At 44.6% G+C, this 20494-nt stretch overlaps 1 protein-coding gene across 1 annotated transcript in view; it reads left to right on the top strand.

Moving 5' to 3' along the window:
• The first annotated feature begins 344 nt into the window (after positions 1-344).
• Positions 345-20494, top strand: part of LOC123750920 (methyltransferase-like protein 27) — a 224667-nt gene continuing 204517 nt past the window's right edge. The window contains exon 1 of the mRNA XM_069311901.1: positions 345-465. The gene's annotated coding sequence lies outside the window, so the exon portion shown is untranslated. The remainder of the gene's footprint in view (positions 466-20494) is intronic.

The following is a 20494-nucleotide window of genomic DNA, read 5'->3' as shown; positions in this document are numbered from 1 at the left end:
TCACACCACCTCAACCTTCCTCAACCTTCCTCACACACCTTCCTCAACCCTCCTAGACCCTCCTCACACACCTTCCTAGACCTCCCTCCCTCCAACAAGCCGAGACAGGCTCCTGAGGAAGGTGATCCAGCAATCATGCAGGTGCCTACTAGTGCCCAATGCAGTGCCACCTTGAGGACCCACAATTCGGACCAATGTCAATAGGTTAGTATGTTTTAGTGTTATAATTTGGTATTTTGTAATAATTGTAATATGTATGTGCAGGATATATATATGTATAATTTTTTTTTTTTTTTTTATTTTTTTTTTTTTCAATTTTTTTTTCGTTTGTTATCAAGGGATGTGCATGGAACTTGCACACCTTGCTCAATGGATGCCTATCTGCAAGGGTGCCAATTATGAACGAAATAGGTCGATGTCAAACTCGGCTACAGGTGGCCTAAACTTTGATCTTATTTTACTCAGGTAAGTAATTTACAACTTCAAGGTGTTTCTCAGCTTTCATTTATTAATCAATTTACATGCAAATTACACCTTATATGTAGAGTTTGTGCTTCTACAGAATGTTGTAGACATTTTAGTCCAAAGTCCATTTGTTGATTTTATAAAAATTTATAAACATCATATATTGCATATTTTTGGAAGGGTAACTTTGAACCAAAGGGCTGGCGTACCGAAAGGGAAACTATGAGGAAATGAATAAATTCCTATGGGATATACATTGGGACACAGAACTCGGAACCAAGTCCGTACAAGACATGATGGACTATGTCACCCAAAAATGTCAGCAGGCTGTAAGCAGGTTTGTCCCAGCCCGACAGGAAAAAACAGAGAAGCAAAGGAAGAATCCGTGGTTTAATAAGGAATGTATGAAAGCAAAGGAGCAGAACAAAAGGGCATGGAGGAACTTCCGTAATAACAGAACACCAGAAAGTAGAGAGAGATACCAGAGAACCAGGAACGAGTATGTCAGTGTGAGAAGAGCAGCTGAGAAAAGGTATGAAAATGATATAGCTAATAAAGCCAAGACCGAACCCAAGCTACTACACAGTCACATCAGGAGGAAGACAACAGTGAAGGAACAGGTGATGAAACTTAGGGTGAGCGAGGACAGGTACACAGAGAATGACAAAGAGGTGTGTGAAGAACTCAACAAAAGGTTCCAGGAGGTCTTTACAATAGAACAGGGAGATGTCGTGGCGCTAGAAGAGGTGGCAGCAAATTAGGTGACCTTGGATAGGTTCGAAATTACAAGAGATGAGGTCAAGAAGCACCTATTGGAGCTGGATGTGAGAAAAGCTGTTGGGCCGGATGGAATCTCGCCATGGGTCTTGAAAGAGTGTGCAAGAGCACTTTGCCTACCACTCTCCATAGTGTATGGTAGGTCACTGGAAACGGGGGACCTACCAGAAATATGGAAGACTGTTAATGTAGTACCAATATACAAAAAGGGTGACAGACAAGAGGCACTGAACTACAGGCCAGTGTCCTTAACTTGTATACCATGCAAGGTGATGGAGAAGATTGTGAGAAAAAACCTAGTAACACATCTGGAGAGAAGAAACATCGTGACAACCCATCAACATGGGTTCAGCGAGGGTAAATCTTGCCTTACAGGATTGATAGAATTCTACGATCAAGTAACAAAGATTAAACAAGAAAGAGAAGGGTGGGCGGACTGCATTTTTTTGGACTGTCGGAAAGCCTTTGACACAGTACCCCATAAAAGGTTGATGCATAAGCTAGAGAAACAGGCAGGAGTAACTGGTAGGGCTCTCCAGTGGATAAGGGAGTACCTAAACAATAGGAAGCAGAGAGTTACAGTGAGGGGTGAGACCTCAGACTGGCGTGAAGTCACCAGTGGAGTCCCACAGGGCTCTGTACTTGGACCTATCCTGTTTCTGTTATACGTAAATGATCTCCCAGAGGGTATAGACTCATACCTCTCAATGTTTGCTGACGACGCCAAAATTATGAGAAGGATTAAGACAGAGGAGGACAGCTTGAGGCTTCAAGAAGACCTGGACAAGCTGCAGGAATGGTCGAACAAATGGCTGTTAGAGTTTAATCCAAGCAAATGTAATGTAATGAAGATAGGGGTAGGAAGCAGGAGACCAGATACAAGGTATCACTTGGGAGATGAAATACTTCAAGAGTCCGAGAGAGAGAAAGACCTGGGGGTTGATATCACGCCAGACCTGTCCCCTGATGCTCATATCAAGAGGATAACAGCAGCAGCATATGCCAGGTTGGCTAACATAAGAACGGCCTTTAGAAACTTGTGTAAGGAATCTTTCAGAACATTATATACCACATATGTCAGACCAATCCTGGAGTATGCGGCACCAGCATGGAGTCCATATCTAGTCAAGCATAAGACTAAAATGGAAAATGTTCAAAGGTTTGCCACCAGACTAGTACCCGAGCTGAGAGGTATGAGCTACGAGGAGACACTACGGGAATTAAACCTCACTTCGTTGGAAGACAGAAGAGTTAGAGGGGACATGATCACCACATTCAAGATCCTCAAGGGAATTGACAGGGTTGATAAAGACAGGCTGTTTAACACAAGGGGCACACGCACTAGGGGACACAGGTGGAAACTGAGTGCCCAAATGAGCCACAGAGATATTAGAAAGAACTTTTTTAGTGTCAGAGTGGTTGACAAATGGAATGCATTAGGAAGTGATGTGGTGGAGGCTGACTCCATACACAGTTTCAAGTGTAGATATGTGTTACGACCCTGGGTTCTCCAGTGGAAACCAGAGGTCAAAATTGAGCTATTAAACTTTCTGGTAGTACAGTTGAGTGCATCACTAGCGGCAATTGTTTGTATCTTCCCTGCCAGACGTAAGACTATTATTGTTTCTCAAAGAGCATTTAAAGACTGAGCTGGGGGTTGATTATTAAATAATAACATAGGCACCAACTTTGCTTACTAATACTTTCTAATCATTTGTAAAGTAACAATACGTTGCATAGGTGAAGATCTTTAATGTGCTTAGCTGCATGATCAATTAGGCTCCTTCCGGCACCACGACATGGGAGGCCTAGCTGGTCGCTAGGAGGTTCTTCTCTGGCTGGCGTTCGTGCGGACGAGACCTACTCTGTGGCTGCACCCCTAATCTCCTCCCTTCTCCTCTTACTTATTTCCCTTACCCTAAGTTCCTGTACCATTAAGTTAAGTATTGTATGATTTCTAAGTGTACCTACTCTGGTAGTAACGATTGGTGAGACTTGGGGTAGTAGTTGCCAGTGTTTTGGGTAACCCTAAGTGTTGTGTTTTGTATTAGGGTACCACATGGTCTCACTACCCTAAGCTGCATCCAGCTTCAGTGTTTATCCAGTAGTACTTTACCCTAGCTTGTTATTAGTGTAAACCTTGTATCCTGCCTATGTGGACCAAGGCTTTTAACGTAAGATAGTGTGGTAAAGTTATTATTATTATTGTTATTGGTGTGAGTGTATATGGGGGGTTGTTAAGGGGTTAATAAATAAGTACATGAATTACAGAGTATCCCTTCTTCCAGTGTGGGAGCGCATTGATCAACCCTTAGACTAACATATATGGTCTAGTAGCAAGTTATTACTACTGTGGATAGTTTATTTTGGGGGCCGGGCCTTTTAGCTCTCCCATATTTGATACTCTGTCTTCTAACTACCCTTACCTCTTAATAGTACCAGACCCCCATAGAAGCCCACACACCATTATTTATAACAAGTGGTTGGCCAGTCCGGGAGGAACATTATAAGTGTAAAAAAATTAGATTCTTGAGTGCCAAAACTAAAATTTTTTGTTTTCCGCAGAACGGTTGTGTGCTAGCCTAGGGTCCAGCTCATCTAGCAAAGGACGTTCTTGCACTGACTGGACACCCAGCTGGATCTTTTCAGGATTAAGGTTAGTGTGGCCTTGTGTTAGGGGCCGTGCAAATTTTTGTTTTTTTCCAATTTTTATTTTTTATTTTTTATTTGGCTGGGAGCTAAAATTGTTAGTGATGTCATCTGAAATGCAGAGACTGGCAATGGAGCCTTCAGTGGTAGAGATAAAGAAACTTAAAAAGTCTAATTTAGTATTGTTAGGCAAGGAATTTGGCCTAGAATTAAATGACGCGGATAAGAAGTGGACTTTGGTGAATGAAATATTACAACATTGTATTGATGAAGAACTATTGGCAAGTGATACACCTTTATGCCAGCCTAGCCAAGCAGAAAGTGCAACTCATAGGGATAGAGAATTAGCTTTAGAGTTAGCAAAAATAAAATTAGAGGAGCAAAGACTCAAAACCGAGGAGGCTAGAATTAGAGCGAATGCCACTGGACCTCCACCTGCCGGGGATTCAAACCCCAGGCATTATGAGAAAAAGCATAATTTGCCTGAATTTTCCGAGTCGGACCCTGAAAGGTTTTTCAACCATTTTCAGAGATTGGCCATGTCCATGAACTGGCCAAAGGAAGAGTGGGTGAAAATCCTACAAGGAAGACTTAGGGGGTAAAGCACAAGATATTTTTATAAACATGCCTGACGGCGAGTGTTTTGAATATGATAAAGTCAGGGAATGTATTTTGCGGGCATATGAAATTACTCCTGAAGCTCACCGCCAAGTTTATCGCAACCTTAGGCCTACTCACAACCAACCGCTCACTGAATTTGTTAATGATCAAATTCGATTGTTTGATGGATGGATTCGCTCGGCGAAAGCCGAAACATACGAGGCTCTCAGGAACTTAATTTTAATGGAGCATTTTATAGATATTATGCCAGAAAATGTTTCTCATTACATTAGAGGAAGGGTAGAGGTAAATTCTAAAATAGGGGATTTGGCCAAGTTGGCAGAAAACTACCAATTGGCGGGCAAAAGGCCCAATAAAAATAATTATACCCCACAGAGTAGCAAAACTTATACCCACAGCCAGTCCAGACCAGCTCATTCTAACCCTTTACCTAATGCACCTTCTGTTTCAGACATAACTAACCCTGTTAAAGTGTCTAGCCCCACGGCACCTAAGGGTGAACCGAAGGGTAATTCTGTTAGTAATGTCTCTTCTCCCCGACGTTTTTGTGGTCACTGTAATTGTCCAAACCACACTATTAGCCGTTTTGGCAACTGTACCCGGAAAAAAGACCCAATGCTCTAGTTGTGACACAGGGCTTGAGGCCTTCGGAAGGGTTAGGGAGTAAGACCTCCAACCCACAGTGGTTGGACTTGCTTACCCCATTCTTATCGAAAGGGAGACTACTTTTGTCTGAGGGTTCTTCCTGGAAGGACGTGGTGATCTTCCGAGACACCGGTGCCATCCAGACTAATTTTAGAGAGTGCGTTGCAAGGTGCCAACACTCTCGACACTGGACTGGTGGTACTGGTCGAGGGTGTCACTAGTGATACTCGGGCAGTACCCCTCCATAAGGTTACCCTGGAATCTGATTTCCACAAGGGTGTTTGTACAGTCGGAGTCACTTCATACCTACCTTTCCCTAATGTTGATGTAATAGTTGGTAATGATTTAGCAGGGGATAAGGTAGGGGACTCCAGACTGCCTATTATGTTGCCTACCCCTAAGGTTTGCCTGGATCCACCCGCCGCAGAGGATAATGTTGTGTACCCTGTGTGCGCGGTGACCAGGTCTATGGGACTTAAATGTAAGGGCAGCCCTGTGCTTGCCAAGGTGGTAAATCCCGAGGTCACGAGGAGCTTTCCGAGTGGTGAAAACCAAGTGGACCTCGCGGACACATTCATGGCCCGACTCGATGACGTGGCCGAGGACATTGTGGAGAGCCTGCCACCGCCATCGACCGAGAGTAGTGGGGAGGCGGAGGAGAACACTGTTGAGCCTCGGCCAATGGCATCTGACCAAGGCCTAGATGCCTCCTTGAGTGAGTTACAGAAAGCTGACCCCACTTTTGCAGATTGTCATGAGACAGCCGTCTCTATGGAGGAAATTGTAGACGCAGCAACTGGGTACTACTACAATGATCGGATTTTGATGAGAAAATGGAGACCACAGAGTGCTCCCTTGTCAAATGAGTGGGAGGTAGTCCACCAGGTTATGTTGCCGACCTGCTATAGAGAAAGAATTTTGGCAGCTGCTCATGATGATCCTATGGGGGGACATCAAGGTATAAATATTACGTATCACAAAATTTTAAAGTATTTTTTCTGGCCCAAGCTGAAAAGCGATGTGGCAAAATTTTGTAATGCGTGTATTGTTTGTCAACTGGTTGGGAAACCAAACCAGACTCCACCTAAAGCTCCTCTAAGGCCTATTGTTGTGCCAGAGGAACCATTTTCTCATGTGGTAATGGACTGTGTTGGACCATTACCTAGAACTAAGTCTGGTAATATTTACCTAATCACGATGATGTGTATCACTACTCGTTACCCAGAGGCTTTTGCTGTAAGGAACATCCGAGCAAAAACTGTTGTTGCTCGTATGTTGCAATTTTTTTCCACTTTTGGACTGCCTCGGGTCGTGCAAACTGACAATGGTACTAATTTTAAGTCTGATATTTTTGAGCAATTTTGTAAGGAACATGGAATAACTCATAAGGTTTCCAGCCCATACCATCCACAGAGTCAGGGGGTAATTGAACGTTTCCATCTAACTCTGAAGCAGATGTTGAAGACATCGTGCGAGAGTTCCCACACCTTCTGGGATGAGAATTTGCCATATGTTTTGTTTGCGGCTAGAAAGGGATTACAAAGTTCACTGGGTTGTTCTCCTTTTGAGTTAGTCTTTGGCCATAAAGTTCGTGGACCCTTGCAAATGTTACAGGAGAATCTGTTAGGGAACGTAACGTTAACCGAAGGTTCGGCTTTCTTTGCGCAACACCACCAGAGACTCAAGGACTGCAAGGCGGCTGCATTAAAGTATCTTGGCAAGGCCCAAGAAAAGATGAAAGAACGTAACGATGCTAAATCTAAGTTACGGGTATTTCAGCCTGGCGACCCTGTCCTGGTATTAAAGCCTCGACTAGGGAACACTATGTCCCACAAGTACGAAGGCCCCTACATTGTGACAGAAAAGACTGGGGACCTCACGTACAAAGTGAGGCACTCTGACAAACGTAACCAGGTAATGCTCATACATGTAAATCGACTGAAGAAGTTCCAGGGCCCCAGGCCCATTGCACTAACCAATGTTTCCATTTCCAGTGAGAGAGGGGATGATTGTTCTGGGGACCCAACTAATCTCATTTTCAATAATTCTAGTTCTGTGAATGCTGTGGAGGAGGGACTGTCCCATTTGCAGATGGCCCAACGTGAAGAGGTGCAGTTGTTGGTTGATGAATTCTCCAGTCTGTTCGGGGAGGTCCCGACCCAGACTGATGCCATTTGCCATGATGTCGAGTTGACGGACTACACTCCCATTCGCCTTCAACCCTATCGGATGAGTACAGAAAAGAAGGCCATCGTACGGAAGGAGGTCGACTTCTTGCTCCAGCACGGCCTCATCCGGCCGAGCCAGGGCTCTTGGTGCTCGCCCTGCCTTTTGGTCCCCAAACCAGATGGCTCCTGGCGATTATGCACCGACTATCGGCAGCTCAACAAGGTGACCATTGTGGATGCCTATCCGCTGCCCCTCCTCGAGGACTGCATCGACGAGTTGGGAAATGCCAAGTACGTTTCGAAATTCGACCTCTCGAGGGGGTATTATCAAATCCCACTCACTGAACGTGCTAAACAACTAACTGCGTTCGTGACACCCGAGGGTGTTTTTGAGTATCAAGTGTTACCATTCGGCTTGCGTAATGCTCCTGCCACGTTCCAGAGACTCATGAACTCTCTGCTCGCTAAGGTGCCAAATTGTCGGGCGTATTTAGATGATATCGTGCTTTTTGACAGTAATTGGGCTGACCACATAGCTAGGTTACGCCAGTTGTTTGCCATCTTGAAAAGGGCAAATCTTACCTTAAATGCTGAAAAGTGTCATTTTGGCCAAGGCACAGTGACGTACCTCGGTTATGAAGTGGGCCAAGGAAAAGTGTTACCTCGGCAAGATAAAATCAGTGCCATTCTGGAGTATCCAGTACTAAAGTCTAAAAAGGACGTTCAAAGATTTATCGGTATGTGTGCGTACTATCGACGTTTTTGTCAGAACTTTTCCAGTGTTGCCACTCCTCTCACAGACTTGTTGCGGAAAGCCGTTAAATTTAAGTGGTCATCAGACTGTGCAGAGGCATTTAAAAATTTGAAATTGATCTTAGCTTCCGCCCCAGTGCTTGCTAGTCCAAGGTTCGACCGACCGTTTAAAATTCATGTTGACGCGTCTGATTCGGGTGCTGGTGCAGTGTTGTTGCAAACTGGGGATGATCAGGTGGAACACCCAGTATATTATTACTCTGTGAAATTCGACAAGGCACAACGCAATTATTCAGTGGTAGAAAAAGAGGCGTTGGCACTAGTGTTAACCTGTAAAAAGTTTGAAGTTTACCTCACAGGTAATATAGTGGAAGTGTACACGGACCATAACCCACTAGTCTTCCTGACTCAGATGAAGGGTAAGAATAAACGCATCCTCAGGTGGGTGTTGTACCTACAGGACTTCAATCTTTCCATTACCCACCTACCGGGCAGACTCAACGTGATAGCCGACGCTCTGTCCCGGTTGCCTGAATAACATTCATCTGAGCCACAGAAAGCCATTTACCAACTGTCATGCTTTAGTTATTTTTTTTAGGTTCTCCTGTGACATTAAATATTCCGTGTCCAATTTCTTTACTTCCCTGTTCTTTTATTTTTTGGGTATGTTTTTTTTTCTTCCAGAGAACTCCTTTGTATTTTTTTTTTGCAGAAAAAATGTTTTTGATTGATTTTTTGTTTATGTCATATGTTTTTTTTTTTTATTCTCTGTATACTCTTACAAAAAAATATGACTACTATTCTAGTAGTCACATTTTTTTTTCTCTGAAGGGAGGAGGAGTGTTACGACCCTGGGTTCTCCAGTGGAAACCAGAGGTCAAAATTGAGCTATTAAACTTTCTGGTAGTACAGTTGAGTGCATCACTAGCGGCAATTGTTTGTATCTTCCCTGCCAGACGTAAGACTATTATTGTTTCTCAAAGAGCATTTAAAGACTGAGCTGGGGGTTGATTATTAAATAATAACATAGGCACCAACTTTGCTTACTAATACTTTCTAATCATTTGTAAAGTAACAATACGTTGCATAGGTGAAGATCTTTAATGTGCTTAGCTGCATGATCAATTAGGCTCCTTCCGGCACCACGACATGGGAGGCCTAGCTGGTCGCTAGGAGGTTCTTCTCTGGCTGGCGTTCGTGCGGACGAGACCTACTCTGTGGCTGCACCCCTAATCTCCTCCCTTCTCCTCTTACTTATTTCCCTTACCCTAAGTTCCTGTACCATTAAGTTAAGTATTGTATGATTTTTAAGTGTACCTACTCTGGTAGTAACGATTGATGAGACCTGGGGGTAGTAGTTGCCAGTGTTTTGGGTAACCCTAAGTGTTGTGTTTTGTATTAGGGTACCACATGGTCTCACTACCCTAAGCTGCATCCAGCTTCAGTGTTTATCCAGTAGTACTTTACCCTAGCTTGTTATTAGTGTAAACCTTGTATCCTGCCTATGTGGACCAAGGCTTTTAACGTAAGATAGTGTGGTAAAGTTATTATTATTATTGTTATTGGTGTGAGTGTATATGGGGGGTTGTTAAGGGGTTAATAAATAAGTACATGAATTACAGAGTATCCCTTCTTCCAGTGTGGGAGTGCATTGATCAACCCTTAGACTAACATATATGGTCTAGTAGCAAGTTATTACTACTGTGGATAGTTTATTTTGGGGGCCGGGCCTTTTAGCTCTCCCATATTTGATACTCTGTCTTCTAACTACCCTTATCTCTTAATAGTACCAGACCCCCATAGAAGCCCACACACCATTATTTATAACAATATGATAGAGCCCAATAGGCTCAGGAACCTGTACACCTGTTGATTGACGGTTGAGAGGCGGGACCAAAGAGCCAGAGCTCAACCCCCGCAAGCACAACTAGGTGAGTACAACTAGGTGAGTACATACACAAATCCAGCTAGACTGAACCAGCTAGACTCGACTTGATATTCACATTGAATGATTCAGAAATAAAGGATGTCAAATTTGAAGCCTCAATAGGAATGAGTGACCACAGTGCATTGACATTTGAGTATTTGGTGGAGGCAGGGATAACATATCCAAGGATGGGATCGGAAGGGAAAGGTTAAATTACCGAAGAGGAAAATATGATGAGATGAGGAACTTCTTAAGCAGAATACCATGAGAAACAGAACTCAGAGAGAAGACTGTGCAGGATATGATGGATTTTGTCACCCAGAAGTGCCAGGAAGCTGCGGACAATTTTACCCCAGTCCAAAAGGAGATAAACTAAAAATAACAGAAGAATCTATGGTTCAACCAGGAATGTAAGGTAGCGAAGCAATTGAGTGAAAGAACATAGAGAAACTACACAAATAACAGAACACCAGAGAGCAGGGAAAGATATCAGAGAGCCAGTAATGAGTACCTCGGAGTAAGGAGAGAAGCAGAGAGACAGTATGAAAATGGCATTGCGAGTAAAGCTAAGACCCAACCAAAACTGCTCCACATCCACATCAGGCAGAAAACAACAGTGAAGGAACAGGTGATGAAACTGAGAAAAGGGTGAGAACAGATACACAGAGAATGACATGGAGGTGTGTGAAGAGCTCAACAGGAGAGTCCAGGAGGTCTTCACAGAAGAACAAGGAGAAGCCCCCTGCACTTAATGAGGCAAACCAAGCAACCTTGGAGGCTTTTGACCTCACCAGTGATGAGGTCAAAAGGAATCTGTTGGAGCTGAATGTGGCAAAGGCTGGTGGGCCTGACAGAATTTCACCGTGGATACTAAAAGAAGGTGCAGAGACACTAAGTGTGCCACTTTCTATTTTGTATAACAGGTCACTGGAAACAGGAGACCTACCGGAAAGTTGGAAGACAGCTAATGTAGTCCCAATATACAAAAAGGGTGACAGGCAAGAGGCACTGAACTATAGGCCAGTTTCCCTAACTTGTATACCATGCAAGGTGATGGAGAAGATCGTGAGGAAAAGGCTCGTAGAGAATCTGGAGGGAAATAGTTTTGTGACACACCACCAACATGGTTTCAGAGAAGGTAAATCGTGCCTCACCGGTTTAATAGCAACAAAAACAAGCAACAAAAATTAGGCAAGAAAGAGAAAGGTGGGCAGACTGCATTTTCTTGGACTGTCAGAAAGCCTTTGACAAAGTACCCCATAAAAGGCTGATACAAAAGTTGGAGCAACAGGTAGGAGTAAAAGGTAAGGTGCTCCAGTGGATAAGGGAGTATCTAAGCAGCAGGAAACAGCGAGTAACTGTGAGGGGGGAGACTTCAGAATGGCGAGATGTCACCAATGGAGTCCCACAGGGTTCTGTACTTGGATCCATCCTGTTTCTAATATATGTAAAGGAACTTCCAGAGGGTATAGACTCGTTACTCTCAAAGTTTGCTGATGATGCAAAAATTATGAGAAGAATCAAGACAGATGAAGATAGACAGAGACTACAGGATGACCTGGATAAACTGGAGGAATGGTCTAGAAAATGGCTGCTAAAGTTCAACTCAGGAAAGTGTAAAGTAATAAAATTAGGTGAAGGAAGCAGAAGGCTGAACACAAGGTACCATCTGGAAGGTGAAATCCTGCAAGAGTCAAATAGAGAGAAAGATCTGGGCGGGGTCGATATCACACCGAACCTGTCCCCAGAGGCTCACATCAAAAGAATATCATCAGCGGCATATGCTAGGTTGACCAACATAAGAACTGCCTTTAGAAACTTGAGTAAGGAATCGTTCAGGACCCTGTATACCACTTATGTCAGACCAGTCCTGGAATATGCAACTCCAGCCTGGTGTCCATATCTGGTTTAACACAAGACAAAGTTAGAGAAGATTCAGCGGTATGCAACCAGACTTGTCCCGGAACTGAGAGGTATGAACTACGAGAAAAGGCTGAAGGAGCTGAACCTCACGTCCTTAGAAAACAGAAGAGTAAGGGGAGACATGATAACCACCTACAAAATTCTCAGGGGAATTGACAGGGTGGACAAAGACAAACTCTTCAGCACGGCTGGAACACGAACAAGGGGACACAGGTGGAAACTTAGTACCCAAATGAGCCACAGAGACATTAGAAATAATTTTTACAGTGTCAAAATAGTTAACAAGTGGAATGCATTAGGCAGTGATGTGGTAGAGGCTGACTTCATACAAAGTTTCCAGTAGGCTCAAGAATCTGTACACTTATTTTATTATTATTTTATTTATTTATTTATATACAAGAAGGTACATTGGGTTTGTGAGAATACATATCATAGTATTTACAATCTTGTAAAGTCACTAGTACGCGCAGCGTTTCGGGCAGGTCCTTAATCTAACAGATAATTTTAAGTAGGTAAATTCTAGCAGAATTAATAAAATGATAACAGATACATTGCAAGAAAAAAAATGAGAAGAGAGAGATTAGTAAGTATATTAAAGCACATTGGTATATTAAAGCTCTGATTGATTACATTGACAGCTTGATTGGTAATTTAAACAAGATTAATAGGCACCATACAGCAGATTGATAGCACATATAAGAAGACAGCAATGATCACAATGGTAAAGATGTTCAGATTGGGTGCATAAAGATTGGGAGATTGAGTAGCAATAGATACAGTGCAATTTTAAAGCAACAAGGTAAAAAACTATGAAGATGAAATTAGGTACTTTTAGTACTGTTTTTGAATGACTCAAAAGTTGGACAGCTTTTCAATTCAATAGGGAGTGAGTTCCATAGACTGGGTCCCTTTATTTGCATAGAGTGTTTACACAGATTAAGTTTGACTCTGGGGATATCAAAGAGATATTTATTTCTGGTGTGGTGATAATGGGTCCTATTACATCTGTCCAGGGAGAGTTTCAGAGCAGGATTTGCATTTAAGAACAGGGTTTTGTAAATGTAGTTGACACAAGAGAATTTGTGGAGTGAGATTATGTTTAGCAAGTTTAGGGAGTTAAACAAGGGGGCTAAGTGTTGTCTGAAAGCAGAATTTGTTATTATTCTGATAGCAGATTTTTGCTGGGTGATGATGGACTTGAGGTGGTTTGCAGTTGTTGAACCCCATGCACAGATACCATAATTAAGATAGGGATATATTAGTGCATAATATAGAGAGATGAGAGCAGAGTTAGGTACATAATAACTGATTTTGGAGAGTATACCAACTGTTTTAGAGACTTTCTTAGTTATGTGTTGTATGTGGGTGCTGAAGTTGAGTCTCTTGTCTAGGAATAGGCCAAGAGACTTTCCATCATTTTTATTGCTAATGTTTACATTGTCTATCTGAATCTGAATTGCATTTGTAGATTTGCTTCCAAATAGGATGTAGTAGGTCTTTTCTATGTTAAGTGTTAGTTTGTTGGTTGACATCCATAAGTGGACTTTTTTTTAGTTCATTATTAACAACATTATTTACTGTATGTGGGTTGGGGTTAGAGTAGATGAGGGTAGTATCATCAGCAAACAATATAGGTTTCAAAATGTTACAGACATTAGGCAGATCATTGATGTATATAAGAAATAGGAGAGGTCCCAAGATGCTGCCCTGTGGCACTCCAACGGTTATTGGTAGAGTGGGAGAGGTTATATCATTGATGGCTATACATTGGTGTCTATCACTAAGATAGGATTGGATATAGTCCTGGGCATGGCCTCGGATTCCATAATGATGGAGTTTACGTAAGAGGTAATTGTGATTAACAGTATCAAAGGCCTTTCTCAGGTCAGTAAAGAGTCCAATCGGAAACTCATTTCTGTCAAGGGCAGAGTAAATTATATCAAGGAGACTAATAATTGCATCGTTGGTACTCTTTTGGGAGCGGAAGCCAAACTGACAGGGGCTAAGAATGTCGAATTTTACGAGATAGGATTAGAGCTGTTTGTAGATAATTTTTTCAAATATTTTTGATAGTATGGGTAGGATTGATATTGGTCTATAATTGTTTATGTCTGCCGGATTACCTCCTTTATGAACCGGCGTTACTCTTGCTTTTTTACTGATTGACAGAAAAAATTGATTGACTAGTTGATTGACAATTGAGAGGCATGACCAAAGAGACAAAGCTCAATCCCCGCAAGCACAAATAGGTGAGTACAAACAGGTGAGTACACACACTTAGGTAGCAACCCGTAACAGCTGTCTAACTCCCAGGTACCTATTTACGGCTAGGTAACAAGAGCATCTGGGTGAAAGAAACTGCCCATTTTGTTTCCCGCCGGCGCCGGGAATCGAACCCAGGACCACAGGATTACGTATCCAGCGTGATGTCCTCTCGGGCACCGGCGCCCCGGTGTGTGTATGTGTGTGTGTGTGTGTACTCGCCTAACTGTACTCATCTAATTGTGTGTGTGTGTGTGTACTCACCTAGTTGTGTTTGCGGGGGTTGAGCTCTGGCTCTTTGGTCTCGCCACTCAACCCGTCAATCAACAGGTGTACAGATTCCTGAGCCTATTGGGCTCTATCATATCTACAATTGAAACTGTGTATGGAGTCAGCCTCCACCACATCACTTCCTAATGCATTTCATTTGTCAACCACTCTGACACTAAAAAAGTTCTTTCTAATATCTCTGTGGTTCATTTGGGCACTCAGTTTCCACCTGTGTCCCCTTGTGCGTGTGCCCCTTGTGTTAAATAGCCTGCCTTTATCTACCCTATCAATTCCGTTCAGAATCTTGAATGTGGTGATCATGTCCCTCATAACTCTTCTGTCTTCCAGCGAAGTGAGGTTTAATTCCCGTAGTCTCTCCTCGTAGCTCATACCTCTCAGCTCAGGTACTAGTCTGGTGGCAAACCTTTGAACCTTTTCCAGTTTAGTCTTATCCTTGACTAGATATGGACTCCATGCTGGGGCTACATACTCTAGAATTGGCCTGCATTATGTGGTATACAAAGTTCTGAATGATTCTTTACACTTGTGTGTGTGTGTGTGTGTGTGTGTGTGTGTGTGTGTGTGTGTGTGTGTGTGTGTGTGTACTCACCTAGTTGTACTCACCTAGTTGTGTCTGCAGGATCGAGCATTGACTCTTGGATCCCGCCTTTCGAGCATCGGTTGTTTACAGCAATGACTCCTGTCCCATTTCCCTATCATACCTGGTTTTAAAATTATGAATAGTATTTGCTTCCACAACCTGTTCCTGAAGTGCATTCCATTTTCCCACTACTCTCACGCTAAAAGAAAACTTCCTAACATCTCTGTGACTCATCTGAGTTTCAAGCTTCCATCCATGTCCCCTCGCTCTGTTATTATTCCGTGTGAACATTTCGTCTATGTCCACTCTGTCAATCCCTCTGAGTATCTAATACGTTCCTATCATGTCCCCTCTCTCCCTTCTTCTTTCTAGTGTCGTAAGGCACAGTTCCCTCAGGCGCTCCTCATACCCCATCCCTCGTAGCTCTGGGACGAGTCTCGTTGCAAACCTCTGAACCTTTTCCAGTTTCATTATATGCTTCTTCAGATGGGGACTCCATGATGAGGCGGCATACTCTAAGACTGGCCTTACGTAGGCAGTGTAAAGCGCCCTAAATGCCTCCTTACTTAGGTTTCTGAATGATGTTCTAACTTTTGCCAGTGTAGAGTACGCTGCTGTCGTTATCCTATTTATATGTGCCTCAGGAGATAGATTAGGTGTTACGTCCACCCCCAGGTCTCTTTCACGCGTCGTTACAGGTAGGCTGTTCCCCTTCATTGTGTACTGTCCCTTTGGTCTCCTATCTCCTAGTCCCATTTCCATAACTTTACATTTGCTCGTGTTGAATTCCAGTAGCCATTTCTCTGACCATCTCTGCAACCTGTTCAGGTCCTCTTGGAGGATCCTGCAATCCTCATCTGTCACAACTCTTCTCATCAACTTTGCGTCATCCGCAAACATCGACATGTAGGACTCTACGCCTGTAAACATGTCGTTAACATATACAAGAAATAGAATTGGTCCCAGCACCGATCCTTGTGGTTCTCCACTTGTTACTGTTCGCCAGTCCGACTTCTCGCCCCTTACCGTAACTCTTTGGCTCCTTCCTGTTAGGTAGTTCCTTATCCATGCTAGGACCTTTCCCCCCACTCCCGCCTGCCTCTCGAGCTTGAACAGCAGTCTCATGTGCGGTACTGTATCAAAGGCTTTTTGGCAGTCCAGAAATATGCAGTCTGCCCAACCATCTCTGTCCTGTCTTATCCTCGTTATTTTATCATAGAATTCCAGAAGGTTTGTTAGGCACGATTTCCCTGTCCAGAATCCATGTTGATGTTTGTTCACAAACCTAATGTTCTCCAGGTGTGCAACCAGTCGTAGCCTAATTATTCTTTCCAGTATTTTACAGGGGATGCTTGTCAGTGATACAGGTCTATAGTTAAGTGCCTCCTCCCTATCACCTTTCTTGAAGATCGGCACGACATTTGCCTTCTTCCAGCAACTGGGCAATTCTCCTGACATAAGTGACTCATTAAAGATCATTGCCAGAGGCACGCTGTGCTGCTTCTTTTAGTATCCACGGTGATACTTTGTCTGGTCCAACTGCTTTAGTTGCATCTAGAGTTGTCAACTGTTTCATTACGTCCTCTGCTGTCACCTCTATATCTGATAGTCTTTCATCTAGGGTAACCCCTTCCAACAATGGGAGCTGCTCAGGCTCGGTAGTGAACACTCCATGGAAACTGGCATTCAGTGCCTCGCAGATTTCCTTGTCACTTTCAGTATATGCCCCCTCTGTCTTCCTTAGTCTTGTCACTTGGTCGTTCACCGACATTTTTCTTCTTATATGACTGTGTAGTAACTTAGGTTGTTTTTTCGCTTTGATTGCAATATCGTTCTCATAGTCCCATGTGTGTGTGTGTGTGTGTGTGTGTGTGTGTGTGTGTGTGTGTGTGTGTGTACTCACCTAGTTGTACTCACCTAGTTGTGTTTGCGGGGGTTGAGCTCTGGCTCTTTGGTCCCGCCTCTCAACCGTCAATCAACAGGTGTACAGATTCCTGAGCCTATCGGGCTCTGTCATATCTACACTTGAAACTGTGTATGGAGTCAGCCTCCACCACATCACCCCCTAATGCATTCCATTTGTCAACCACTCTGACACTAAAAAAGTTCTTTCTAATATCTCTGTGGCTCATTTGGGCACTCAGTTTCCACCTGTGTCCCCTTGTGCGTGTGTGTGTGTGTGTGTGTGTGTGTGTGTGTGTGTGTGTGTGTGTGTGTGTGTGTGTGTGTGTGAGTGAGTGTTTCTGAGATAAATATATGTAATAGATTCAATAGAGGGAAAATAGATTGGTTAGAAATAGTAAATACAAATAGTACAGTAAATACACACACACTACTATCATCCACCAGAATCAGCAACGGTCCCTGTGGGGTTTGTGGGCTGGGCAGCTCGTGTGTTGTCTAATAATATACGAGGGACAAGCAGGCAATATCGCAGTGAAAATATGATTACGAGTTAACGAATATTTGGCAAGCTGGCCGAAGCCTAACAACAATGTTGAACAAACAAATCAGAAATAGTGTGTTTGAAAGAAAGTGTCGCAACCAGTGGTGCAGTGCTGCCAGAGCGCTGCTCCAGCACCTCTACAAGTAGATGATGGAATGGGGAAAAGGGAGAGAGGATGAGGGAAAAGGGAGAGAGAATGAGGGAAAGGGAGAGAGGATGAGGGGAAAGGGAGAGAGGATGAGGGGAAAGGGAGAGAGAATGAGGGAAAGGGAGAGAGGATGAGGGGAAAGGGAGAGAGAATGAGGAAAAGGGAGAGAGGATGAGGGGAAAGGGAGAGAGAATGAGGGAAAGGGAGAGAGGATGAGGGGAAAGGGAGAGAGAATGAGGGAAAGGGAGAGGATGAGGGGAAAGGGAGAGAGAATGAGGGAGAGAGGATGAGGGGAAAGGGAGAGAGAATGAGGGAGAGAGGATGAAGGGAAAGGGAGAGAGAATGAGGGAGAGAGGATGAGGGGAAAGGGAGAGAGGATGAGGGGAAAGGGAGAGAGGATGAGGGAGAGAGGATGAGGGGAAAGGGAGAGAGGATGAGGGGAAAGGGAGAGAGGATGAGGGGAAAGGGAGAGAGAATGAGGAAAAGGGAGAGAGGATGAGGGGAAAGGGAGAGAGAATGAGGGAAAGGGAGAGAGGATGAGGGGAAAGGGAGAGAGAATGAGGAAAAGGGAGAGAGGATGAGGGGAAAGGGAGAGAGAATGAGGGAAAGGGAGAGAGGATGAGGGGAAAGGGAGAGAGAAAGAGGGAAAGGGAGAGGATGAGGGGAAAGGGAGAGAGAATGAGGGAGAGAGGATGAGGGGAAAGGGAGAGAGAATGAGGGAGAGAGGATGAAGGGAAAGGGAGAGAGAATGAGGGAGAGAGGATGAGGGGAAAGGGAGAGAGGATGAGGGGAAAGGGAGAGAGGATGAGGGAGAGAGGATGAGGGGAAAGGGAGAGAGGATGAGGGGAAAGGGAGAGAGGATGAGGGGAAAGGGAGAGAGAATGAGGAAAAGGGAGAGAGGATGAGGGGAAAGGGAGAGAGAATGAGGGAAAGGGAGAGAGGATGAGGGAAAAGGGAGTGAGAATGAGGGAAAGGGAGAGAGGATGAGGGGAAAGGGAGAGAGAATGAGGGAAAGGGAGAGAGGATGAGGGGAAAGGGAGAGAGAATGAGGGAAAGGGAGAGAGGATGAGGGGAACGGGAGAGAGAATGAGGAAAAGGGAGGGAGGATGAGGGAGAGAGGATGAGGGGAAAGGGAGAGAGAATGAGGGAAAGGGAGAGAGGATGAGGGGAAAGGGAGAGAGAATGAGGGAAAGGGAGAGAGGATGAGGGGAACGGGAGAGAGAATGAGGAAAAGGGAGAGAGGATGAGGGAGAGAGGATGAGGGGAAAGGGAGATAGAATGAGGGAAAGGGAGAGAGGATGAGGGAAAAGGGAGTGAGAATGAGGGAAAGGGAGAGAGGATGAGGGGAAAGGGAGAGAGAATGAGGGAAAGGGAGAGAGGATGAGGGGAAAGGGAGAGAGAATGAGGGAAAGGGAGAGAGGATGAGGGGAAAGGGAGAGAGAATGAGGGAAAGGGAGAGAGGATGAGGGGAAAGGGAGAGAGAATGAAGGAAAGGGAGAGGATGAGGGGAAAGGGAGAGAGGATGAGGGGAAAGGGAGAGAGAATGAGGGAGAGAGGATGAGGGGAAAGGGAGAGAGGATGAGGGGAAAGGGAGAGAGAATGAGGAAAAGGGAGAGAGGATGAGGGAGAGAGGAAGAGGGGAAAGGGAGAGAGAATGAGGGAGAGAGGATGAGGGGAAAGGGAGAGAGGATGAGGGGAAAGGGAGAGAGAATGAGGAAAAGGGAGAGAGGATGAGGGGAAAGGGAGAGAGAATGAGGAAAAGGAGAGAGGATGAGGGGAAAGGGAGAGAGAATGAGGGAAAGGGAGAGAGGATGAGGGGAAAGGGAGAGAGAATGAGGGAAAGGGAGAGAGGATGAGGGGAAAGGGAGAGAGAATGAGGGAAAGGGAGAGGATGAGGGGAAAGGGAGAGAGAATGAGGGAGAGAGGATGAGGGGAAAGGGAGAGAGAATGAAGGGAAAGGGAGAGAGGATGAGGGGAAAGTGAGAGAGAATGAGGAAAAGGGAGAGAGGATGAGGGGAAAGGGAGAGAGAATGAGGGAAAGGGAGAGAGGATGAGGGGAAAGGGAGAGAGAATGAGGGAAAGGGAGAGAGGATGAGGGGAAAGGGAGAGAGAATGAGGGAAAGGGAGAGAGGATGAGGGGAAAGGGAGAGAGAATGAGGGAAAGGGAGAGAGGATGAGGGGAAAGGGAGAGAGAAAGAGGGAAAGGGAGAGAGGATGAGGGGAAAGGGAGAGAGAATGAGGGAAAGGGAGAGAGGATGAGAGGAAAGGGAGAGAGAATGAGGGAGAGAGGATGAGGGGAAAGGGAAAGAGAATGAGGGAGAGAGGATGAGGGGAAAGGGAGAGAGAATGAGGAAAAGGGAAAGAGGATAAGGGGAAAGGGAGAGAGAATGAGGGAAAGGGAGAGAGGATGAGGGGAAAGGGAGAGAGGATGAAGGAAAGGGAGAGAGGATGAGGGAAAGGGAGAGAGGATGAGGGTAAAGGGAGAGAGGATGAGGGGAAAAGGAGAGAGAATGAGGGGAAAGGGAGAGAGGATGAGGGAAAGGGAGAGAGGATGAGGGGAAAGGGAGAGAGGATGAGAGTAAAGGGAGAGAGGATGAGGGAAAGGGAGAGAGGATGAGGGTAAAGGGAGAGAGGATGAGGGAAAGGGAGAGAGGATGAGGGGAAAGGGAGAGAGGATGAGGGAAAAGGGAGAGAGGATGAGGGAAAGGGAGAGAGGATGAGAGGAAAGGGAGATGATGGCTAGTGGCTGATGGTTGATCGTGGCAGGAAAATATTAGTATTATATCACCAATAAGTTAATAATGTTATGATATTTCTTCGTTAATTTAATGATTCAATA

Source organism: Procambarus clarkii, chromosome 70 (assembly GCF_040958095.1).
Source record: "Procambarus clarkii isolate CNS0578487 chromosome 70, FALCON_Pclarkii_2.0, whole genome shotgun sequence".
NCBI lineage: Eukaryota > Metazoa > Arthropoda > Malacostraca > Decapoda > Cambaridae > Procambarus > Procambarus clarkii.
Note: the sequence above shows the minus strand (reverse complement) of the source record. Positions and strands in the feature narration are given on the sequence as shown.